The following is a 25820-nucleotide window of genomic DNA, read 5'->3' on the forward strand; positions in this document are numbered from 1 at the left end:
GCTAGGAAGTATTAAGTGTCTGAGGTCACGATTTGAACTCAGGTCCTCCTGACTTTAGGAATAGATTTTAAATACTCTTAAAGCAAGTTTTCAAATGGGATGGCTTCTTGAAAATAAAGATCATGCAGCTGACTTCTTTACTGGATGACTTTTTTTTTTTTTTGGAACCTCAAGAGGTTTATTCAAAATTTCTTAAGCATAGTAATAACTATTATTAACTAATAGTAATAACTGAATGGTTAAAAAAAAACTAATCAATGATTTTTTTATGTCCTGAATTCTTTAAAATATCATAGGCTAGTCCTAGAGTTGGAAAAATTAAAGAAAAAAGGTAATACAGGTCCCTGTTCTCTAAGAGCTCGCACAATAATAGGGCAACAAGGATGTACACATAACAAAAAATAGAATGTAAGAAAAGTGACAGAACAGAATAGTAGGTGAAGGAAGCAAAAGATCTCTTCTAGGTAAGGGGGTGTGTGTGTGTGTGTGTGTGTGTGTGTAAGTTTTCAGGAAAGAAGCAGCATTTTGGCTGGGGCAATGGAGAGATTTTTATAAGTGAAGAGACAGCTGGAACAGGGTACAAAATTTGTGGGAATAGGAAAAACAATTGGACCACAGAATTTTAGGTAATCTAATTTGGCAATTATGAGTGATAAGGTAATAACCATTATAATAATAACCGACTTTTTTGCACAGTACTTTAAATACATAAAAGCAACATGGAGAGCTTGGCTGCAGCCAGATTGAAGACATCCTTAAAGGCCAAGCTAAAGAATTTGTACTCTCTCAGTAAAAATTGAGAGGTGAGCTCATCTGCTTGAATAGTGAATCTGGAGGTTCAACAAGAAGGGAAGTGATCTGGAACAATCAATGTGAAGAATTCATTACAAAGTCTATCAGAAGAAAACCCTAGATCAACCGAGTGAGGGCTCAGGGGAGATTAACTGAGACAATTTTTTAGTAGAACCAATGAGTAGTTTCATGACAGAGTTACAGAGCTGAAAGGCCCACTAAGAGATCATTTAGGACAATGTCTCTGAACAAGACTTGCGTCAATGAACAGTCATCCAGTTTGTTCTTGAAGACCTTCAGGGAGGGGGATAGCCACCATCATCTGAAGCCTATTACTCCACTTTTGGATAGCTCAAAAATCTTCACACTGAATCTAAATCTATCACTTAGTGAAACTTCTACTTTCTGGCTTCAGAAAATTAGAATATTCCCTCCTGAGCAAATAAGAATATAATCCTCCCACATAACAGTCCTTTGAATACTTGAAAACAATAACCAGAACTTTCTAAGTTCTTTTGTAGACTGAACAATTCCTGCCCTAAAAGAGCTTATATTCTCTCTGGAGAAACCTATATATACCTATAAGATGATTTTAAAAATATACAAAGTAAATATAAGATTTTTTTTTCAGGTGAGGGTAGGCATTCATAAAAAAGATAGTGTTTCAGCTGACCTTTGAAGGAGACCAAGGATTCTAAGATCTGAAAATGAAAAAGAGTGTGTCCCAGGCATGAAGGACAACTGGTGAAAGATCTTGGAGAAAGAATATAGAATATCATACATGACTGACAGCAAGTCGGTCAGTGTGACTACACTATGAAGTGTATGAAGTATGTGATAAATTTGGAAAGGCAAGTAAAAGCCAGTTAGAAAAGGCTTTCAAATGTCAAGCAAATTTTTATCGGAACTTGAGTCAATGGGAGTCACCGGATTTTCTTAAGCAACAGAAGAACATGATCTGACCTGTGCTTTAAGAATTGGCAACTATATAAATGGATTGGAGGGAGGAGAGATTTGAGGAAAGGGGACCAGTCAGTGAGCCATTATGATAGTCTACGTGAGACATGTCAAGGATCTGAAGTAGGGTGATGGTTGGTTGTGTGAGCATAAAAAAAGGAGACGGATGTGGAAAATGTTGTGAAGGAAGAATGAGATGACAACTGATTAGATGAGAAAGCTGAGGGAGTATGTGTTGAGGATAATTCCAAGGTTCCAAACCTAGATTATTAGGATGGTGCTGCCTTTAACAGAAATAGGAAAGTAGGAAAAGAAGGATGGGTTTGGGGGGAAATATGTTGAGCTATTTTGGACATAGTGAGTTTGAGATGTCTGGATGATCTAGTTGGTAAAGTCCAAAAGGCAACTGATGATGTGGAACTGTAGCTCAAAAGAGATCGTTCCTGGATTTGGGATACATCTGCTTAGAGATGGTAGTTGGATCAATGGGAATTGAAAAAATTGTCATGCACTGAGAGAATGTAAACAGATAAGAAGTTCAGGATATAGCTATGAGGTCCACCCACAGTTGGTGAGCCTTAGGTAATGATAAAGCAAAGGAAAGTGGAAAGGATTGGTCAGAAAGGTAGGAGGATAATCCAGAAAGGAGTGTTTCAAAACCCAGGAAGGAGAGAAGATCCAGGAGGACTATGTGGCCAATAGTGTCACATGCTAGAGATATTAAAAAAAAAAAAAAAAAGGCCCGAGAACAGACTATCCAATTTGGGAACTATTCTACTGGTAACTTCAGAGAGAGAGATTGCAATTGATTGTTGAGGTTAGACAAATTATAGCAAAAGGCTGAGAAGAGGAAATGGAAACAATCAGTATAGTTAACTCCCCCCCCCCCCCAGTTTTACTGTAAGAGTAAGTAGAGATAGGATGATATCTAGAATGGAAGATAAGTAGATCAAGTACCTTTATTTTTAAAGGATGGGGGAGACCTGGTTGTGCTTATAGGTAGAAGTAGTCAATAGGTAAAGAAAAAGCCTTCCTCTATTAGATTATAAAGACAAAGAGGTCAAGGACATATTGATCTTTGTTTCTCTCTCCAAGTATCTACAAATGTACAGGCTAAACTCGCAGCTAAACTAACACCTGCTTTTTTGCTGTATTTGTAGGTTCATGCAGAGTGGAGGGTGAATCATAGATATGTATTTCCTTGTCTTTTTTTCATTATCAGTGAGTACAAGGAAGTCAGATACAAATGACAGTGTAGGAATACTGACAGAATATTCCTAAACCTGACATATATTTAAGCTTCCTCATAGGCAAACAGTGAACCTGGGACTACAGATTCATTTCAAAATAGGTGAGGGTATATTCTGGAATGGAAAACATAATTTCTCTCCTGGTTCACAAGAGATCTTGACATTGTGATGTGAGGCTTCAGTTCTGCAGAAGATCATCAATGATGCAAGATCTGGGAACTCTGGCTAGGCAGACTTAGAAAGTTTACCTATCCTGAGGTAATTTTCCTTACTTCTAATAAACATACCATACTATTTCATTTCCGATTTATGTAATCTCCTTGTCCTCATAAATAAAATATAGCAGCACAGTTCTTCTGATCTTGAGCATGTGTTCTCAGGGATGTGAAGGGAAAGATGGTGAAGGGAAGGACTGAGTGTGAGCTTCTAGGGGCAGTAGCAGAAGTGGGGAAGTTTGGGTTTTGTCAGCTCTCTGGATGCAAAAAAGCTAAGCAGAGTCAGGAACTAAAAGTTTATGGAACCTAGATTCCTCTAGCTAGAGTTCAGGAATAATGGCAAAATGGCGGGGGGGAGGGGAAGGGAGAGTAAAAAGTAAATAGCCTTAGAGTCAAGATAAAAGTTCCCTTAATCAAGATGATTCCTTGGCAGAGGAAAATGCTTTTTCTTTTTCTCTTCAACCTAATATGCTGCTTTCTCCACAAAAGACACTTATTTATTAATAAGCATTTGTTGAATTTAAACTGAATGCCCAGAAAATAGGCTGAGACTTGAAAGCCCTAAAAGGTAAAACTAGATCCCTCCCAAAAGACCTTTTAGATCTTATCTGTCTATTTATCTGTGTCTATTCTTCTACTATTAAAAGGGCTTTTTTTTTCTTTTTTAACTCTTTTGGGGTCCAGTATTGGTCAGAGACATAGGAAGAGAGCAGACAAAAGATTAAAAGTGATTTTTGTGCTTTGGAAATCTTGGGACCCTAGAGAATATATAGGGGTGAGACTAGTTAGTAATGGATTACTCCAACAGATGGACAAGGCTGGGGGAAGTGTGAGTGTCAAGGCTCTAGTGGAAGTCTGAAGCTCAATCACAAGGAATACAATTTCCCCTTCCCTCAGTGGATTCCAAGTTCAGGCTGCTAGACTTACCCTCTGAATGCTGGTCAACAAGAACCTCAGCAATTACAGTTTCTGATGCAGGAATTCCTGAAGAGAAATCAGAGACATGTTGTTATAGTTTCTGTGTGCAGGAGAAATATCAAAGACAATTTCTTTTTCTGTTTTGTAAAAGTTTGCAACACCCAATATAAAACAGTTTTAATGATTTCTATTATTTTTAAAGAACTCACTACTTTAATTTTTTTTTAAGTTTTGGAAATGAATGACTTTCTGAATATACTGTGCCAATTTCACTATGTAAGAATTTTGCAAGTTTTATCATCAAAAAACTGAACTAAGACTCCATTATTCATGCAGAACATTACAACTAATAAAGTATGCATTATACACCTGAGGCCCAATCCATTCTGAAACTGCAGGGTCCAGCTGCTGTGCTCTCAAAACATTTATCCCTATCCACTGGGACATTTTGCTGGGAATATATGCATAATGAAGGCTCTCTCGTGGTGATGATAAACCATCATCCTGAGTTCCGGCTATTACTCTCCAATGGTAAAAACAATGAAATGTGGCTCCACTTTCCAATTAAGGTTAATATCATTTTAAAATGCTTTGTTGGCGCCTTTTGTCTGTACATCATAGTCATTAAAACTATTCTCTTCTCGACCCCTATGATCCTCCCCCAGGCTCACACACAGACTAAACTTTCCTTTATTCCATGGAATAAAAATAATTAAGGAGAAATGCTGGATATAATTAACCACATCTAGTTGGACATATAACATTCTGCTCAGTTAATACCCTATATAATTTAGCCTTGAGGAAGGAGACCATAAAAGCCATCTATCTAGCCATCACTCCTCTTTCTTTCTTCAGCGACACACATAAAATAAAAAGTGAGGAAAAATGAAAAGCTGCAAATGCTTAGTCAGACAAAAATGAGAAAAGGATACGTGGTTCTGAGAGAACCAACTGCCCGCACAGTCTGCCAAGATGGAGATTTTGTTGCCTGAATTGGAGTGAAGATTGCTGAAAAACTCGCTTTACCCAATTCATCAAATCCATCTCCTCTCCCCAAAGAAAACATCAAAGAATTAAAGGAGGTTAGGAGAGTGTTTGTTTTGTTCAGCTCTAAGAGACAATCTCCAAAATGACTAAATCACATGTATATTGGAGGACCTATAACTGATGATTAGAATGCTCCTCTTTTCAATTTATTACCTCCTATTCTTAAGTTTAAGTTGCCAAATGACACCCCAAAGAGAACAGCAGCTCTTTGCAACAGGCTAAGAAAGCCAAAGGAGGCTAATCTGCTTTTGAGTAGAACACAAAGCCCAGATGCCTTTATTGGAAAAACTGAGAGATCTGCCTTTGACACTCCACCTGCTTTCTTCTCACTAGCTGAGATCTTATGAATTAACCACATCTCCTGATATTTCAACAGTTATCTTTGGGGCAGAAATGCAAAACCCTGCTTTACATCTTGAAGTCTCGTAAACATTTGTCTTTTAGTTTGAGTTTGGAAAATCTTGCAAGACAGAGGACCAGAAGATCCATGAAAAAATCCAAAGAGACACTCTGAATGATATGCAAAGGATATGTCTCTTCCTCCATCTCTTCAGTCGGATTAGAATGAACAATCCTTCAGAGTTAACTCTTCTGGGCTCACCAATGGAGCTAAGCTTAGTATTTTCTAAGAAAATAATCTTCATGAATAATAACAAAAGGATTCCCAGACTAGCTCTATTAGATCATGGTGGGATGTTAGAATGAAGAGCTGAACTTTGAAAAAAAAATATGACTTCAAATTTCATCTCTACGTTTTAGGAACTACGTGATCTAGGCAAGCATCTCTCAAATCTTACTTTCTCATCTGTAAAATGGGGATAATAGTATCAAAGGGCAGGTATGGCTTAGCAGATAGAGAAGTGACATCAATTAAAAGACCTATGTTTAAGTTTCATCCACCACATATATAACCTCTTTGCCTCCTAGACAACTGTCTAAATTCCTCTAAGTTGCAAAGAGAGGACCAATTTGCATTGATAACAGAAATTTTCTTTGCTGGAAGTTCCTTCTACCAACAAAATCAGAGTTATAGTTTTAAAAATATATACCTGTAAAGTACCTGCCTCACAGTATTGTTGTGATGAGGAAATAAGATGATATCTCTAGGTTGTAAAAATTAATTCAGTAGAAATGTCTACCATTATTATTAGTGGGGAAGTTACCAACTGCCTGCCTTAGGCCAGGGCATTATACATCAAGCTATTTGCCAAAAACTTATAATCAATTAAAGGAAGTTTTGTTCTTAGCTGAGACTTAGGAATTTTAATCTGAGCCCTGTGAACTTTTAAAAATATATTTTGATAATTATATTTCACCTTTTGGTTTCTTATGTTATCATATATATTTTATGTAAGTCAAAATGTTATTATGAGGAGTACCTAGCCTTTAAAAAACTGCCCAAAGGGGTAGTGAAACAAAAAGAAAAAGTTAAGAACCCCTTGATTATTTTTATAAGCCATTAGTTTATTCTTGTTCTTTCTAAAACTCTAGAGGAGGAGGAGGAAGTTTTGGTTGCCTTATAGTAAAGCAAAGGAAAGAAAATTTGGTCTGGTTGCCCAGGTGCAAAGGGCCTGAGAAGGACAAATGCAGCTAGCTGATGATGCACCTTTCCCTTCCCCACTCCACCCCCAAAAGAGGAGTTTACTACAGCAGTCTGTAGTGGAGTTATTAGTGAAAACAAAAAAAGACCGAGGTTCTCCTTTCAGGCAAGGATGGAGTGAGAGCACAGAGAATTCTGTTGGCAAGCGTACTATGTGAAATGTTGGAGTTTCTAATGTGGTCAATAGCTCATGGCTATTCAGAATACTGGTGAGTCATTAAAGAGGCAGCAAGATCTGCTGGAAAGAACAGAATTTAGAGGCAGAGGATCGGAGTTCCAATTCTAAGCCCAACTCCTAAACCCATTCATTTATCTGACAAAAGGAGGACTTTGGATTAGATTACCTCTAAAATCCTTTGTAGCTCTAAGTCTACCATACCATGATCATTCTCTCTTAAGAGGCTCAAGGAATGACCTTCAGGTCTCTAGATTGTCAGGGAAAATGAAGTATTCCTTAAATCCGAATAAAACAGAAGCAGGAAAGGTTTCAATGTGAAAATGAGGAAGGGATGGAAGAGAATTCTGACCTATGTGAAATGGGCTGTGTGTATAGAAGAATGTGTCAGAGGAGGAAAAGAAGTAGTAAACATTTGGACCTAAGAAATAGATGAGGTTCTTCATGAAGAAGAGGGAATTGGTTCGTCTGATGAAGAAGCTGATGACTTTCAGGAAATGGTGATGAGGAGTCTATTACAAGTCTATTACAGTTGATCATCACATAATCTGTATAAAATGTTCTCTTGGTTCTACTTGGTTCTACTTGCTTCACTCAGCATCAGGTCAGGTAAATTTTTCCAAACTTTTCTGAAATCAGCCTGCTTATCATTTCTTATAGAACAGTAGTAGTATGTTCCTACACCATAACTTATTCAACCATTCCCCACTAATAGCATCCGCTCAATGGAAAAGGCTTCTTGTAGAAGATAGAATTTTAGTAGAGACTTGAAGGAAGCCAGAAATTGCCAGGAAGCAGAGATAAGAAAAAAGAGAATCCTGGGTAAAAGGAACATTGGATGAAAATGCATCAAGTCTGGAGATGAGAAGCTATGGAGACAAAACCAAAACCAAATGATTCTCATGAAAAGAGTACAAGGGAGTTGTCTAAAGAGACTGATATAAAATCACAGAGAATGCTTCAAACAACCTAGCTTTAAAAAGATATTGAAAGAAATGGAAGTCAAGGACAGTAACAGATGATGAATACTTTTTTTATTATATCTTTTTATTTACAGAACATATGCATCCATAATTTTTTCAAAATTGACCCTTGCAAAACTACCTGTTCCAAATTTTCCCTTCTTCCCCCCCTCCCACTCCCTCACCTAGATGGCAGGTAATCCAATACATGTTAAATAAATTATATGTCAGATCCAATATATGTAAATATATTTATACAATTATATTCTGCACAAGAAAAATTGGATCTAGAAAGAAAAAAAACCTGAGAAGGAAAACAAAAATGTAAGCAAACAATAACAGAAAGAGTGAAAAAGCTATGTTGTGGTGCACACTCCATTCTCATAGGTGTAGATGGCTCTTTTTATTAATGGACAATTGGGACTAGGTTGAATCAACACATTGTTGAAGAGAGCCACGTCCAGATGATGAATACTTTTGAAAGCACATCATAGTCCGGTGAAAACACATCAGCAATGCTACTGCTCACAAGGACTCACATGTGCATGTATGCATGTATGTGCACATGCTAGCGTAAATAAGAAAAAGAAAAGCTTCAGAGGAAAAAATAAGAAACTATGCCCAAGGTGATGAGAAACAACAGAGAGAAGATTGTGGCTCAAAAATTATCTTCTGTTTCCTGTCAAGAAGAATGATCTTTAATCCATAGAGAAAAGTTAAAAATGACTAATGGGCAGCTGAAACTCAAGATAAGTAGCGAGATGGTAAGAGAGCACTCAGTTGCCATAGTAAGGAAGCTTGATGAGTTCCTATGATGAATTCTCAGGTCTCCAGATGCAAATAAAATCATATCCTTTGGTATTAAAAGAACTGGCAGAAGGATATGAGTGCTGAGCCATTCTCGGGGGATATTGGAAGTATTGTCAAGAAGAGGAGAGGGTTTGAACAATTGGAGATGGACAATTGTCCTGATATATTGCCCACCCCCAATAGGGTGAGGGTGGAGCAGAGAAGAGATTCTACAAACCAAGATTTTTGAGTTTGATTTTAATTCTTGTTGCCACACAGTAGGTCCATGGGCTGAGACCCAGCAAAGATTGGGCCATTACAAACCAATCATTTTGTACAAAGAATGGGAGAATACAAAACTAACCATTATTTCCCACAAATCTGAAAGGATACTATCTATCAAAGTCAGTCCTAGTGGTTTCAGTAAGCCAATGGACTGAGCTGCATGTAGGACATTTGTGGATAGTCTATATAACCTAGCATGAAAATCAAGGTTAGGGAAATCCAGTGGCACACTAGGGCAATGAGGTGACAGTATATAGAGCACTGGGCCAAAAGTCAGGAAGATTCATCTTCCCGAGTTCAAATCTGGCCTTAGACACTTATGAGCTTTGTGATTCCAGGCAAGTCACTTAACTTGGTTAGCCTCAGTTTTCCTATCTGTAAAATGAGTTAGAAAAGGAAATGTCAAACCACTCCAATGTCTTTGCCAAGATCCAAATAGGATCACAAAGAGTCAAACATGATTGAACAACAATTATCAGAATAAATATGAAGGCAGCATTGATCCCATGTCCCAACAAATCATCTCAACTCATAGATTTCCTGAAAGTTCCAACCAAAATCCCACCTCCCAAGAGAAGCTTTTCCTGATCCCCCTTAATGCTACTAACTTTCCTTTGTTGATTACCTCCATTTTCTTGTCTCTTAATTTTTTTTTTTTATATACATAACTGGTGTTTTCATGATGTCTACTTCATTACATTGTGAGCTCTTTGAGAGCAGGTTTTGTTTTTTGCATTTCTGTGTATCCTCAGCATTTAACACATCATAAAAACTTAATCATCCTGGCTTTTCTAAGATATTGAAAACTGGCAGATCATATCAGAAACCGGGAGTCAAAAGAGACGATAGATATGATATAGTCCAACTCCTATCACATTCACAACAGCCATCTTATCACCATCATTTCTTCCCCCAAATGCTTCATGTGCTTATTCATTTATGCTAAATAGCATCTGATTCCCCAAGGATGAGGGAGTTACCACTTAAGCACGACACCTAGCACATAACAGATACTATGTAAATGTATATTTTCTTCGCTTCCCCTATATTCTGATGATGGAGAAGTAACAAATTTACTACCTCAGGAGTTGGCTCATTCTACTCTGGACAGCTCCAATGGTTAAGCCCTCATTTTCAGATCCTTGAATGTGGGTGTTTCTCCAAAAGTCTGCCCTTCACCTTTCTCACAGCAATTCCTTCTTTCTTTCTTATCTTTCTTTTCTCTCTCTATTTTTTGCCTCCCTCCCTCCCCTTCTTTTTTCTTTTCCTTTTCAAGACTGGGTCTCCCTATCTCACCCAGGCTGAAATGTAACAACCAATCCCACTACTGGCTGGCATAAAGCTTTGACCTTCTTCCTTTCTAACCTGATCTCATTTGCGTCAGCTTGGGCAGCCTAGTTTCCCCTTGTCCAACTCTTCCCTGCTCCCAGACTCTTATTATATCCATGCTAGATTGAATACAGATGTCTGTCTGACTTTGGTCCTATCCCAGCTTAGAATCACAGAGCTCAAGTGATCTACCAACTTTAGCCTCTCTAGAAGCAGGGATTACAAAAGTGGACCACCATTACTGGCTATGGCAGTACTTTTCACTTGCCATGGTCTCAACCACCACCTTACTGCAGATGATGCAAATTTTGACCTCAAGCCATGACTTACTTGAGCTACAGATGGTTTTCAAAACATATTCACCTAGATGTCTTTTAACTCCAATTCAGTGACTAAAAGAAACCCCCAAATCACTAAACTTCTTAGCATCTCCATTAACTCTTGTCCTCCTTCTCAAATGACTTTTTGTTAAACAGTGAATGCAATATCATTTTCCATGTTTGTATCCTCAGGAGGTCATGATTGTGACCCTTCTCTTCTTTCACTTCCATTCAACAAATACAGAATAAATATTTCTATTAAAAGCACTATTCAATTAACTCTTGTGTACAATTTTCAACATCAGTCTTTTCCTTTCTGGTCCTATGTCCACCACCTCAGGAAAGTTCTTCATTACCACCTGCCTAGACAATTTCAGACTTTTTGGTTTCAGGATTACTTGACAAGTTTAAAAACACTGAAGTCCTCAAAGAGCTTTGGTTTGTTCAGATTATATACATTGATATTTATCACATTTGAAAATAAAACATCTAAGTATTATTATTAAAATGGTCTTTGACCTTGGAAATATCACAGGAGTTCTTAGTCTTATTTTGGGAACCAATGATGTAGATTACTGACTCTTTAAAGCGCTTTCTGCCTCAATTCTCCTCCTACCTTCTTCCAATATGTCACGTATCAGCCTAACATACCAAGATGCTGTGTGCCTTTTTGTTAATAAATGACTGGAAAGAGTTTATTAAACATTTCTTATGTGCTATTTTTCTAAGCTTTGGTGATACAAACAGAAGAGGAAGACAGTCCCTATCCTCAGGGAACTTATGCTCTAATTTGGAGACAACCCATATAATAGTTTAACTGCTGAGAACCAAAACTTAAAAATCTTGTCACTCCCTATTAATGTCCAAGCCAAGTTCAACTTCCTTCCCCTGGCATTCAAGGCCTTTCACAATCTGGCACAACTCTACCATGGCTCCCCTCCAAGAATTTGACATCCTGCCAAACTGTATGACTTTGCTCTCTCTCATACTCCTGTGCTTATTACAGAATTCCTTTTTCCTAGAATGCTCTCCTTTTGACTTCTTTACTTGTTGAATTTCTATCTTTTAAACTTTTGGGGGGAGGCAACTGGGATTAAGTGACTTGCTGAGGGTCACACAGCTAGTACATTTCTAAGGGGAATTGAACTCAGATCCTCCTGACTTCAGGGTCAGTGCTCTAATCACCTACCTGCCTCTCATCCTTTACATTTGAATCAAAATGCTACCTCTTTCAAGAAGTCTTCCTAGCTTCCCTGGATCAGCTATGAACTTTTCACTTCAGATTTCCCATTGCGTACTGCCCTTCTCTAAGACTAAAGCAGGGCTCAGCAGATAAGTGGACCTGTTCAAAGGAAGACTTTAATTCAAAGTAAATCTCATATGAGGTCTAGTTATTAGCTATGTGAATTCAGGCAAGACCCTTAATCTCTCTGCCTCAATTTTTCCATCTGTTAAATGGTGCTAATAATAGCATCTACTTATTACTGTTATTGTGAAAATAAAATAGCAGTAAAATGTTTTGCAAATCTTAAGGTGCTACAGAAATTCTACCTCTTATTCTAGTGTGGTGCAGTGGTTTCAGCAATGGGCTTAGAATCAGGAAGATTCATCTTCGAATTCAAATTTGGCCTCAGACATTAAACAAGTTGTATGACTTTGAGTAAGTCACTTAACCCTGCTTGCCTCAGTTTCCTCATCTATCAAATGAGCTAGAAAAGGAAATGGCAAACCACTCTAGAATCTCTGCCAAGAAAACCCCAAATGGAGTCACAAATTGTGAGCATGACTGAAACTATAACAACAATAATTATTTTTATAATAGTTTTTTAATTTTCAAAATACAAGCAAAGATAGTTTTCAACATTCACCCTTGCAAAGTCTCATGTTCCCTACTTTTTTTCCTTTCCCATATCTTCCTTGCTAGAGAGCAAATAATCCAATATAGGTTGAACATGTACAATTTTTCTAAATGTACTTCCATATTTATCATGTTGCACAAGAAAAATCGTATCAAAAAACTCCCAAAAAACAGAAAAAGCAATCAAGCAAACAACAAAAGTGAAAATATTATGAACAATAAATCATGACACTAAGAGATAACTATCTCCTTTCCTTAACTGTAAGTTCCATGAGAACCAGGACTCAGTCTCCTGAATTTGGCATTTCCCTTTTATTTTGCACAATGCTCTCTCAGAAGTCAGAATAATAAATGTTTGTCATTATTTACTGTACTTTTTTGGCATTCCCCCAAAAGACCATGTACTGGAACTGCAAACAGTGAATGTTTAATTCATGTTGCTCAAAAGTTTGGCTTCTTGTGCCCACCCATCCAATGGAAGTAGGTGTATAAGGGTCTAACTCCCTGAGGGAAGGACTTTAATAGGTCCTTGGCTGGCAAACAGATCTCTTTTGCAAAATGGTTTGAACAAGAGGTTGTCTCTGACTAGGGGGCTTTATCTTGAAAGGCAACAAAATTATATGGAGAATAAATTTTATTTTCAAAACTTGATCTCCAAAGAAGGCAAAAGAATGAAGACCGATGACATCTCTGGGTCTAAACTCTTAGTTGTAGTCAAAAGAAACCTCCTAAGAGCTCAGTCTGAAAGAGAAGTTTCTTCTTTCATTGCTGAAAATTCTGGGCCATTTTGCTGCTCTTCAATCCAGTTATGCAGGGTAGTAGTAAAAAGTCATTAATTTTCTTTAAACATTTCCTTCAATCAGATGTATTCAAATCCACAAAATTTTCTGGCTCATCTGTCAATATTTCATGCACTTGTCATAAATGGATATTGGTCAGTCTCTCATAACTATGCCAGAAAAATCAAAGACTTTAAAAGCACTTTCCTGAAAAAAAAAATGCTCAAACCGATCCTTGCACATCAAGCTGACCAGTAGAGAGGATATACTGGACAACATAGGATAATGCAAAGGGTGCTGGATTTGAAGTCTGACAACCGGTGTTCAAATTATTCCTCTACCAGTTACTTGGACAAATCACTCAAACCTATCTGGGTTTAAAATAGGAGAGTTAGTTGAGATGCCCCTAAAGAACCCTTCCACCTTCAAACCTGTGACCCAGTGACACCAGCAGGAATTACTAAACAGATCAAGAAGGCATATTGGAAAGAGGCAGCACCCACAGAGAAGAGCTCACAACTCCATCAAGGTCCAAGGCTGTTGCAAATAAGGCAAAGTTGATCAAACCCTTCTTGACCACTTCTATGAGGAGAAAGATGGAGAGGTTCTGAGTATGAGCAGTGGGTTAGAATCTGGCCTTTGTGTGGAAAGAAAGTTCCTAGAGCAATTAAGTTTTTCTTCTCTTTTAATCAGTCAAAGCTACACAGATATCGCCTCTCTGCCTAATTTGCTTAATTCTGCTTCAATTTGTCAAAATCATGGGTTGTCATATTACTGCTCCTGTGGCGTCAAAAGTACTCCTGAAAAGCCTCCTAAAAGAGAGTCTAAGTTTTTCTCATTTTTTTTTAAAACGTCATGGCATGAAAATGATCTCATTTAAAGTTTTCTTAATTCAGAACAGCGGGTTCACTGAGGTGTTGTAAGTAGCACATGGAACATGGAGCCAGAAAGACGGGTTCAAATTCTGTGTTGGATATCTAATAGATGTGTACTCTTGAATGTTAAGAAACTCTTTGTGTTTCAGTTTCCCCAAATGCAAAATGAGAAGGTTGGACTAGCAGTCCCCTATGTTCTTTTTCAACTCTTAATCTATTATTCTTTAATCAATCCTAATCTGTAAGTCATTCTTTTTGAGACCACATCAAGGTCATCTCAATCATTGCTTAGTAGCTTTAATTATTTATTTATGCTACATAAAATCTGATCTCTCAAAGAGGCTGGTGGATGCAACTGCCATAGTCACCAAAGGCATCTGCTACAAGTTTAAGTGCACTAAAGCCCTTGTCTATACTGGCTTCCCTGAGAGTTCAAGAATAAGAGGAGAAAGAGACCTAGGAACATATTAGAAATGCAGAGTCATTTCTGTTATTTGTTTGGGACAAAACCAGCCCCACCTGACAGATGGGCAGAGTGATATTTATTCCTGTCAGGAAAACACAAGTAGTTGAACATCAAACCCAATTATACTGAACATCAGATGTCTGGATAAACTCTTAGATCTCTCTGTAGATGACTCCTAAATCTACCTATCTCACTCATCTCTCTCTCTCTTGAGCTCCATTAGCATATCTTCAACCACTGGCATGATACATCCCATAGGCATCTCAAATTCAATAGATCCAAACAAAATCTAGCATCTTTCTTATAAAACTCACTACTCCCTAACTTCCTCATTTCTGCCCAGGATACCATCCATGGTATCACCACTCTTCCAATCACTCAAGTTTACAACCTTGGAGTTCATCATTGATTTGTATTTTTAATCATCTCCACATCTAATCTATTGCCACGTTTGTCAATTCTGTATCCATAATTTCTCTTACATCTTTCCCTTTTCTCTCTGCTCTACCACATTCATTCAGTTCAATTCCCCTCTCTCATCTGCATTATTGTAAGTGGTTCCTTAATTCATCTCCCACTAGCACGTCCTCCACAAATGTCAAATTCTTATTCCTAAAGCCTAGATGTGCCCACTTTCTTGCTGACAAAGCCTTAGAGGTTCATTCTTGCCACTAGGATGAAGAATAAATTCCCCCTCACATTTAATGCTTTTAACAATATGACTCCAAACAATTTACCCAGGATAATTACATATCACCTCCCTCATGAGCTCTATATTCCACCAGATTAGCCCACCTGCTATTCTCCATATGTAACATTTCACCTCTATCCTCCATGACTTTGTCCAGACTGTGCCCTATGCCTGGACTATTTTCCATCCTTAAGTACCTTGAAACCTGAATCTTTAAGATTTAGTGCAAATTCCACCTTCTACCTAATGTTTAAGGGAATTGAGGGTATTGGAAGAGTGGGAATTGAATGAACCACACTTACCCATGTTATGACTCAGTACCGGAGCTAGCTCAGTTCTCATTCTATTCAATTATTCAGTTAAGGGTTTACTCTAATTATTGACCTATGAGAAAACTGGTCCACACTGATCAATCAGTTATTGTTTCCAAGTTACCTTGACAGTTTACAGCTATGTGGGGAGTGGGATACCTCTTTTTTTGCATTCAGGAAATTGTATCCCAACTTGGAAAGTACTTAATCTTTCATCCAAACAGAAACCAAGATTACCTAACCATGTCACCTTACATCCCCATTCAATAAAGTCCAGAAGCTCCCTGTCACCTCCAGGACCAAATATAAAAATTATCTGGTATTTAAGGCCTTAAATAACGGGGCCCCTTCCTAACTTCTAAGCTTCATCACACTGTCCTTCACTCTTGACTTAAACCAAATAGACCTTTATATTGCTCACATTCTTCTTCTGTCACCCTGTGTCCAGTGACCATTATCTATCACTGGACTGAACTCATCATTACTTACATTTGTTAGAAAATCCCTACTTCTTCCAACATTCAATTTAAGCACCACCTTCTGTATGAAGCCATTTCAGATTCCCCTAGATACGTTGTGACCCACTCCCCAAATTATATATATATATATATATATATATATATATATATATATATATATATATATATATATATATATATATACATATATATATATGCATATGTAACATATATTTGTGTGTGCATGCATATAAATACATATGTATGTATTTGTACACCTACATGTAGAATGTAAGTTCTTTGAGGCCAAGGATTGTTACATTTTTATCACTATTTCTTGAACCCAACATAGTATCTGGCACATAGCATGTGATTAATAAATTTTAATGGTTAATTTGCTGGTTCTGACTAACCAGCCACAACACATCACAATAGGTAGTTGGAAAAGAGAAAGTGCTTTCACTTCTAGGACTAAGCTGGGTTTTATGGATGTGGAATAAAGTGTATAGGAAGAGTATCTCCACTTGCACAATAAGTTAGTGATGTCCTTCCTTATAGAAAGCCAGGGAAGGTAGGCCTAACCTGGGAATGTAAGTATAGGATTTCAGAAAGAGGGCAAGATTTTGCTGTGGTGCAATGACCCAAATTACGTCAAGAAACACTAATGACAAAGTCCGGAAAATAATTTACCTTCCCTGGGAACTAATGTTCAGTGATTGCCTAAGAAACAGATGTATGAAGAATTGGAATTTTACCCTAAAATGGCTATGACATACTTTCTTCTGTTTTCCTTCTATAAAGTCTTGATTTTATAATCCATATTCAAGAAATATTTTTATATTTATATTTGAGAACACCATCTGTTTCTATTCTCCTTCTCCCAGAGGAAGAAAATGGCTGTGGAGGGTTGGCTTCATCTTTACAGACTGTTCTGATGGGATAGAGAACTGTATGTGTGAATCTCAAATATAACCAGTATCATAACATTGGGGGATTTTAGAATTGGAAAGACCTTGTAGAGAAGATGAGAACACCAAGTCCTAGCCAAATGAAGTGTCTTATTCTAGTTCCTCCAAGAATAAACGGCAAGACCAGAATTCAAATATAGGTCCTTTTGACATTGAATTTTGTGTTCTCCCACTAACCATTAAAATCTTCCAAAATTAAAATGGACTATGACTCAGGAGGTAGTGAGCATCCCATCACTGAAGATTTTCAATCACTGAAGGTCGCTTGCGTCAAAAAATACAGATCAAAGATTTGTGGGACACATCTGAACAACATTTATTATTCATGTTCAGTGCAGTAGGAGGAGAGAGGAGAAATCAGTCAATAAGCATTTATTAAGTGCCTATTCTATGCACAGACTTGACCCTGATAGAACATTACTTGCCATTATGAAACAGAGGATTGTAGTTTTAGAGCTGGAAGGTAACTTTAAGGCAGTCTTGTCCAATCTATTTATTTTCTAGAAGAAGATAATGGAGCTTTAAAAAAAAGGACCTGCCTAGCATCATACAATAGCAGACCTAGGATTTAAAATCAAGATACCTAAAGTCTCTGAATGCAGTGCTCTTTCCATTGCGATCCCATAGCACTAGAGTCTATATAGGGAGATATGAATGTGAATGAGAGAGCTGTAAAATAAAGCTGCTGTACCAGAGGGCTAAAGGAAAAATAAGAATTCAGCATCTAAAATGTATAGCGTGGGATCTGGGAGTCAAGAAAATTCATCTTTTTGAGTTCAAATCTGGTGTCAGACACTAGCTATGTGATCCTGAGCAAGTCACTTTACCTCATTTACCTGTTTTCTCATTTGTAAAATGATCTGGAGAAGAAAATGGCAAATCACTCCAGTGTTTCTACCAAGAAAACCCTAAATGGAGTCATAAAGGAAAGGTTCCACTGAAAAATTATTGAACAACAATAAGAATTCAATAGATAAAAAGAAAGGGAAAGATCCCCCTCCCCTAATTCAAAACAGCTGACAAAAAACCATGCAGTAACTGAAGATCTCCAGTGATGAGAAACTCACCACCTTCTAAAATAGTCCATTTCAATTTAGTACAACTGTAATGATTAGGAAATTTGTAACCATACCAAGATATGCTCCTAAACACAATAGATAACTCAAGAGCATCCAAGTATTTCATAATTTTAACCTCTTGCTGTATATCTATGTGTATGCATGCATGCACACATACATACATGTAAATCAATATGATGTATTTTTGCATGTGACAGTGCACACAAATATGCCATGTATGGGTGTGATGCATATGTGTATATATACATAATGCATGTTCACACATGCACATACACACACATATCACAACCAGTCATACCTTTACAAAGTAGACAGTATTTACAGGCAGCTTCCTATCTTCAAGAAACTAAGTATACTGGGAAAGCAAGGCATACATAAATGGCAAATAGGTCTCAAGTTTCCTCCTCTGTGAAAAAGGGGAAATAGTAGCACTCACAAGGCTCTTGTGAGGACCAGCTGAGATAAAAGGCTCTGCCATCCTGAAACTGCTCTACAAATGTTAGCAATTGTTATAGGAATGGGCTAGTTGGCTTCCAAGATCTCTTTTCAGCTCTAGAACCCTGGACTCGTGACCTCCGACTTCTAATAAATGAATTTTAAAAAAATTATTAAGCTCTTACTATGTGCTAAGGCTGGCAGAAACAAAAAGAAAAGTGAGAGTCCCTACCCTAAAGAGACTTACATTCTAACATCTCTAGATACATGAATCTCATCAGTTTCGCTCCCTTGCTCAAATATTTATGGCCAAACCATATAGGATAAACTACAAACTCCTTACCCTGACTTCCTAAAGCCTCTGAAATCTAGCTTCAGCTTCCATGTCCAACCACATCCATGTCCATGTTTCAACCTCATCCCCTTCATACATTTCAGGTGTTCCAGCTGAACAGGCTACTGTTAAAACTGATTGTTGTTCAAATGATGGTAAAATGTTAAAAGTTGGGTACTACTGCCAGAAATAATCTGGAAAGGATATCAGGGAAGAGATGACCAAGTTAAGCTTTGAGAAATGGTTAGAATCTGGATGGAGGAGAAAAGGAGGAAGGATGGCAGTGTGAAGCTCAAATGGCCATAGATTTTCAGTTGGAGAAAACTTTAGAGAACTACTTCTTTTTACAGATAAAATGAAGCCTAGAGAAACTAGATGACTTGCCTCAGATCAAATGGTTGAATCCAAATCCATTGCATCATGCTATTTTTTAGGGAGCAAGCATATGAGTAAAACCCCAAAGGGTATTCATTTGGCATCAAGCAGGACAGTTGGTTGGGAAAAGATTTCTATAGAAGGGAAACAAATTGTGGTAGAGGCACAGAATGGAAACAATAAAATGATGAAATTAGAGAAGCCTGCAAAGACTGATATAGACTAATGTGACTATAATGAAGTCAGCAGAGCCAAGAAACAAAATGCATTGTGACTGCTTTAATGTCAAGAGAAAAAAGGACTACAAAACAAATGAATCAATAAGCACTTAAAAAAATGAAAGAACAATTAAGCATTCAAATAAGTGTTTGCTAATTGATTGACTTGAACAAATGAAAATGCACATTGAAAAATTACAAAAAATTACATCTTAGTACCCCAGATAAGAAAAGACAATGTCTATCTTAGTGATGTAATATAGCTTCTAAGGGAAACAGCAATGATTTTGAAACCTTCTGATCTAAGAGTGCCATTATTCTGACAATCTGTCAATGATTGTAAATGTCTTCTAGCCTAGAATTAGTGATCCTGAGTTTCTCTGACCTTAGAGTCTAGATTACTCTAACAATCTGTCTGTCAATGCTCCTAAAGTCTTCTGGCCTTAGGATAGCCCTAGATCTGCTTGTCAGTGACAACCAAATTCCTGAGAGTACTCCTCAAACCTATCTGAAAGCCATAAAATTAGCAAATAACTAACATAAAGCTATCCCTTCTCTTGGGTATCTTGCAAATCCCTTCTGGAATTTAGCCCGCTATAGTTGGTGTTACAATTACGATAAAACTTTGCCCCTTCACTTGACTTGGGTTCAAGCCTGCAGTTTCTTTTGAGATACCTTGAGACATTTTGAGACACCAGCCTATGACCCCAAACTTTGAGGGGGCCCCTTTTCCAATCTCAACATTAGTCCACTCCTTTGTAAAGGTAAAGAAGCTCATAGCTATAGAACACTACATAGAACATCAGATGGATTTGATTGGCTTTCCTAAATATTTTTCTCTTAAAAAATCCCTTGCTATATAAAGGATGGCTCTCCAAGAAAGGAAGAAATGAGCATTCTTTTAGTGCCCATGTGCCAGATACTGTGCCAAGAAATTTACAGATATTAATCTCATTTGCCTCTCACAACCACCCTGGGAGGTAGATGTTATTAAAACCCCCATTTGGTAGTTGAAAGAAAGTTATTTGGATACAGGTGAAGTGATTTAGCCAGTGTCACAAAGGTATTTAAGTGCCTGAGGTTTGAATTGCAGTCATGTCTAACGGACTCTAGGCCCTGAGTTCTAACCATCTGGCAGACTACCTGCCTCATGTTAGGGGGAGAAATTGAGCCACAGAGGAAAAATTAGGTAATGTTAAGAAAAAAATTAACAAAATTTATTTTGAAAAGTTTTAAAATGAATTACAGGGATGGTCTGAAAATGTGATGTTCAGAAATTTGGCTTTTTCCTCTTTGGTGACAGGAAGCTACTGAAGTGTTTTCAATAGCAGGGTATCATAACCAAACATGAGGAAGATTTGGCTAGAAGGATGGATTTGAGCAGGTAGAGACTAAGGGAAGGAAGTGGGTCAGTGACATTAAGCTTAGAGGATCATAAAAATGACAATCTTGAAGGAGCCCCCAAAGTTTCTTAATGCCTTTGAACACAGCAAAATAGCTGTGCTATAAAAAAGTAAACTATAAAAATAGAAGGTTTTATTTGTTTGTTTTTTCTTTCCAAAACAGTATTTTAAAGCATCAGGTCCTTCTTCAGATGCTTCCTACCTGGATAATCTTGGATAACATTTTAGCCTATACAAATATAAAAGAAAAGTTCAGATTGGATGAGTTTGGAGTTTCTTTTTAGTTAAATCAGTCAGTAAACATATATTAAAGCACCTACTATGTTCTAAATACCAGGGAAACAAAAAAAGGCAAAAGACAGACCCAGGTCTTTAGGAGTTAATAGTCTACTGGGGAGGACAGCAGGGAAACAACTTTGTATAAACTAGATATAGATGTGATAAGTTGGAAATAAATCACAGAGGGATGTACCCTGAATTAAGGGGGACAGGAACAGCTTCTTATAGAAAGGGGGATTATATGTTCACTTTAAAACACTCATGGAGTTGATACAACCCCTCCCCAAATCCAATAAATCCAATACCCCCTAATTTCAAAAAATACTTAATAGCAACACATAGGTCATCTTTATTTTTACATGAATCACTGGACACTTGTCACCATGAAATACACTTTCCACAGCTTCCAGGATCAAGTTAGAGACATTGTAATTAGATAACCAACATTTTATTAGTTTCTGCAACTAGTGCTTCACCTAACAGCTGTCTGGAGGAAGTGATGATGATTTTACAAAGTAAAAGTACTTTACCTCAGGGCTCTAGAAGAGATTTCTTTTCATGTGGGGTTGGGTGGTTCAGATTACCCGCAGGTTGAATTCTGAAAAATTAGTGCAAATGCAGAAATCTAATTTGAACTATTTTGAGAAGTGAAAGAACAGTTCCCTTCATTATCTTACACATTCATTTCCCAGCAGGCTTGGGGGTAGGTTGGGGGTGGGGTGGAAACCAGGAAATGAAAACAGAAGAGGCTATCCATTGTGAAAGCCAAGTCAAATAAAAGAGGGCCATTTGAACGAGCTAAGTTGCTGTTAGATTCCTTTTAAAATCCATTTCCTTGGAAATATCAATTTAATTACAGCACTAATAAGACAGCTCTCAAAAGCCCAAGGTTTTGTTTTGTTGTTTTGGTAAATCTACTGCTGAGAAACATCCTTGAAAATTCTCTTTTCCCTGGCAAGCAGGCTCAGCTAGCATGCTGGAATTCTTTGGCCATCTTGGGTGTGGCCCTAGGTATCAACTTATTTTCTGATTCTATTGTGAATTTCCAGGAGAAGTCAACTCTAAAACTTAACATAAATAACTCATACTTATTTATACAGAGTTTTATGATTTACTAATCATTTTCCTTAATACAATATCTATCACCATTTATCAATCCCTGCCTACATCCAGGGCACTGTGTTAAGTGCTTATGGAGCAAAGACACAAATCAACATCCTAGCATAAAGACAGCATAATATAACCTAGACATGCGCAAAGCAAACACTACTTGTATTCACCCATCATAAAGACACTTTGTGACAATTGTTAACTCAACAAAGAATCTAGGAAGAAATACAGGTACATAACCCACTAGCCCCTTGTCACACAAATTCCCAGCACACTGAAGTACTGTCGATGAAAACTAAAGAAGAGAATTTCCTTGTTGCATTAGCAAATGGCTTACTAGAAGGAATACTAAAGAAGAGAACTAAGAATTACAGTCAATTGTGCAGTTTTCTTGCAAGAGAGATCAAAACACAAGACTTATCACTAAGAGCCTGATGGCAGAGGGACAGACCAATTAAGAGGTCACAAAACTTACCCAGGTACAAGAAAAATCTAGTTTAAAGTTGGAAGAGGTATGTGCCAAAATGTTTGTGGCAGCTCTTTTTGTTGTAGCTAGAAACTGGAAGGAAGTTGAATGGATGTCCATCAGTTGGAGAATGGTTGGGTAAATTGTGGTATATGAAGGTTATGGAATATTATTGCTCTGTAAGAAATGACCAGCAGGAGGAATACAGAGAGGCTTGGAGAGACTGACATCAACTGATGCTGAGTGAAATGAGCAGAACCAGAAGATCACTGTACACTGCAACAACAATACTGTATGAGGATGTATTCTGATGGAAGTGGAAATCTTCAACATAAAGAAGATCCAACTCACTTCCAGTTGATCAATGATGGACAGAGGTAGCTACACCCAGAGAAGAAACACTGGGAAGTGAATGTAAATTGTTAGCACTGCTGTCTATCTACCCAGGTTACTTATACCTTCGGAAGCTAATAATTAATGTGCAACAAGAAAATGGTATTTACACACATATATTGTATCTAGGTTATATTGTAACACATGTAAAATGTATGGGATTACCTGTCATGGGGGGGGGGAGGGAGTGGAGGGAGGGAGGGGATAATTTGGAAAAATGAATAAAAAAAAAAGAAAGAAAATAAAGGATGAACCACAAACAAAAAAAAATAAAGTTGGAAGAGATCTTCAGTATCACCTGCTCCACTGGACTCAAAATACATAGCTCTTTTCATTATATACTAATTTGTGTCTTCACTCGGGTTAGGATGGAAGCTATGGGAATAGAAAGGAAGGAAGTGGATCCAAAGAGATATTAGGAAGGATGACTTGGAGATAGATGAAATACTGGTTGGAAGGGGGGCAATGAAAGATTTTTTTTAAATGACTCCAAATTTTTCACCCCCAATGACTAGGAACATGAAGACAAATTTTAAAGGATAGAGATACATATACTATAGATATAGATGTATGTGTACTTATTATATATATATATATATATATATATACCCACATATGTGTATATTTATGCATGTATATAAGTATTTATGTATTGGCATAATATATTTATGTAGGCATGTATATATATATATATTTATATGTGTGTACATATGTATGTGTATATATTTGTATATGTTTCCATTTATGGTTACGTGATACACACACATATGCCAGGAAAGGCAGTGATTAAGTTCAATTTTAGACACTATAAATTTGAGCTGGAATAGGACTTCTAAGTAAACATACAAGGGGAATTTGACATACTGCTTTGCTAGTCTGCATAGAGAAAAATCCTGCAGACCAGGCAACAGTTTGGGGACCCTGGTATTGAGTCAATGAAGCTATGAATTATGGGGCTATCCCTTTAAGCTTGGTCAGCCAATGTGCAAAATGCACCTTTAATCTTAAGGGAAGAAAAGATAAATCCCTAATTTACTGGGGAAATGACCCAAAAGTCAGGTATTACAGAAGTCTTGCCATCCATCACAATGTAAAGGAGGAAAAGCAGGATGGTGCTTGAAGGGAGCACTGGACTTGCCAATAGAGGAGAAATAAGTCTATTGAATCAACTTGGTACCAAGTCACAGACTGTTGAAGGCCATATAGTCCAGTCTTCCCCCACCCTATTTTGCAGATGAGAAAACTCAGTCCTGGAGAGGTAAAGAGACTTCCTCTCCCCAAGAACACAAGTGGCAGGAGTTGAATCCTAGTCTTTGAGACGAAGTAGGGAACAAGGGTGCTAGATTTAGAGGCAGAACATCTGGGTTTAAATCCTAATTCTGACACTCCTCCAAGCCTCAGTTTCCCTTATGTGCAAAACGAGGAAGATGTGTACTGAATGGCCCCCAAGATCCCACCGCACTTTCTATCTATGTTTACATCATTACATTCCAGTAACTTAAAACTATTTAAGACTCAGTTTCCTTATGTGCCAAATAAACATGATTATGTAGTCTTTATTTAGAAAGCATCTTGTCAGGGATGAAATGCACCATAAACATGATTGTTATACAAGGTAGCACTTCCATTTTGTTCTTGCTTATAAAGGCAAAAGGATTTTTATGTTCACCTGGGCTATCAAATATGGGCAAGCCAGTATAATGACCTGGATACTAATCAAAATAGTCACATTTGGAGCACCAAGTCATGATTTTAAACCCTATTCTCAATGATGTTGCTTCCTTTCCTCCCTGCTTTTTTTGGCCTTTTCACTATAATGGTTACTGGAATTGGAAAGAATACACCTTCCACACCGCCTAAGGTTTAAGTTCTGGGAGTACAAGGCAACAGAGGTAATTAGAGATCAGATTTGATTGGCCCTGGGAGCTGCTGACTGTCAAACCCCATCAATCAGGAGAAGCTATCAAACTGAGGCAATCGGGAAAGGAGAGACTGGGGCATGCTTTAAAAAAAAGGGGGGGGGGAAATTCTCTCCTCATCTGGCTCTCTGAAACAGATTCTGCAGGACTGCCTCACTCTTACAGGCTCATCTATAGGTGCTCCCTACATCCCCTCCTCTCCTTAGTGACATATACATTTCCTTATTAGCTCCAAGGAATCTTGTTGAGATGAGGGTGTATGGACAGGCGGATCATGGCTAAGAGGTATTCTTGAGGATTGGAGACTCTAAAAGAAAGTGGGTGATGACTTATCCTAAGACATTAAGTTCCAATAGGACATTTTTAAATGAACAAGTCTCGAGTTTGTGACTTAACAGGGAAAGCAGTCTGTGCATGTGGGTGAGTGGGCATGTTTCAACTAATATAGCCAAAGGGTGTGAAAGGTACTGGAATATAACCCAGCCATATTTTAGTATCCCCCACTTCAGATTCTTACAGCTATAGAGGGAATTTTAACCTTTTTATATCACGGACCTCTTTGAGAGTCTAGTAAAAACTAGTGAAAAACAAAAACTTCAACATGAAAGCATGTGAGTGTCATGCTTCATAATTTGAAAGAATTCACAAAGATTCTCTTAAAGATTCTCTTATTTACCTCATAGTCTCTAAAGGAAGTCTAAAAAATTAGAAATAGTTTGGGAAGGCTTTATACATTGAAAATTTGGGGCTCAGCTAGCAGGCTA

The 25820-nt window shown here is 37.6% G+C and overlaps 1 protein-coding gene across 2 annotated transcripts in view; it reads right to left on the bottom strand.

Annotated features, from left to right (window-relative positions):
* Positions 1-25820, bottom strand: part of LRRC8B (leucine rich repeat containing 8 VRAC subunit B) — a 108967-nt gene that overhangs the window by 29294 nt on the left and 53853 nt on the right. For both annotated transcript variants that reach the window (XM_074266284.1, XM_074266285.1), the window contains exon 2: positions 4142-4198. The gene's annotated coding sequence lies outside the window, so the exon portion shown is untranslated. The remainder of the gene's footprint in view (positions 1-4141; positions 4199-25820) is intronic.

This window comes from Sminthopsis crassicaudata, chromosome 4, assembly GCF_048593235.1.
Source record: "Sminthopsis crassicaudata isolate SCR6 chromosome 4, ASM4859323v1, whole genome shotgun sequence".
NCBI lineage: Eukaryota > Metazoa > Chordata > Mammalia > Dasyuromorphia > Dasyuridae > Sminthopsis > Sminthopsis crassicaudata.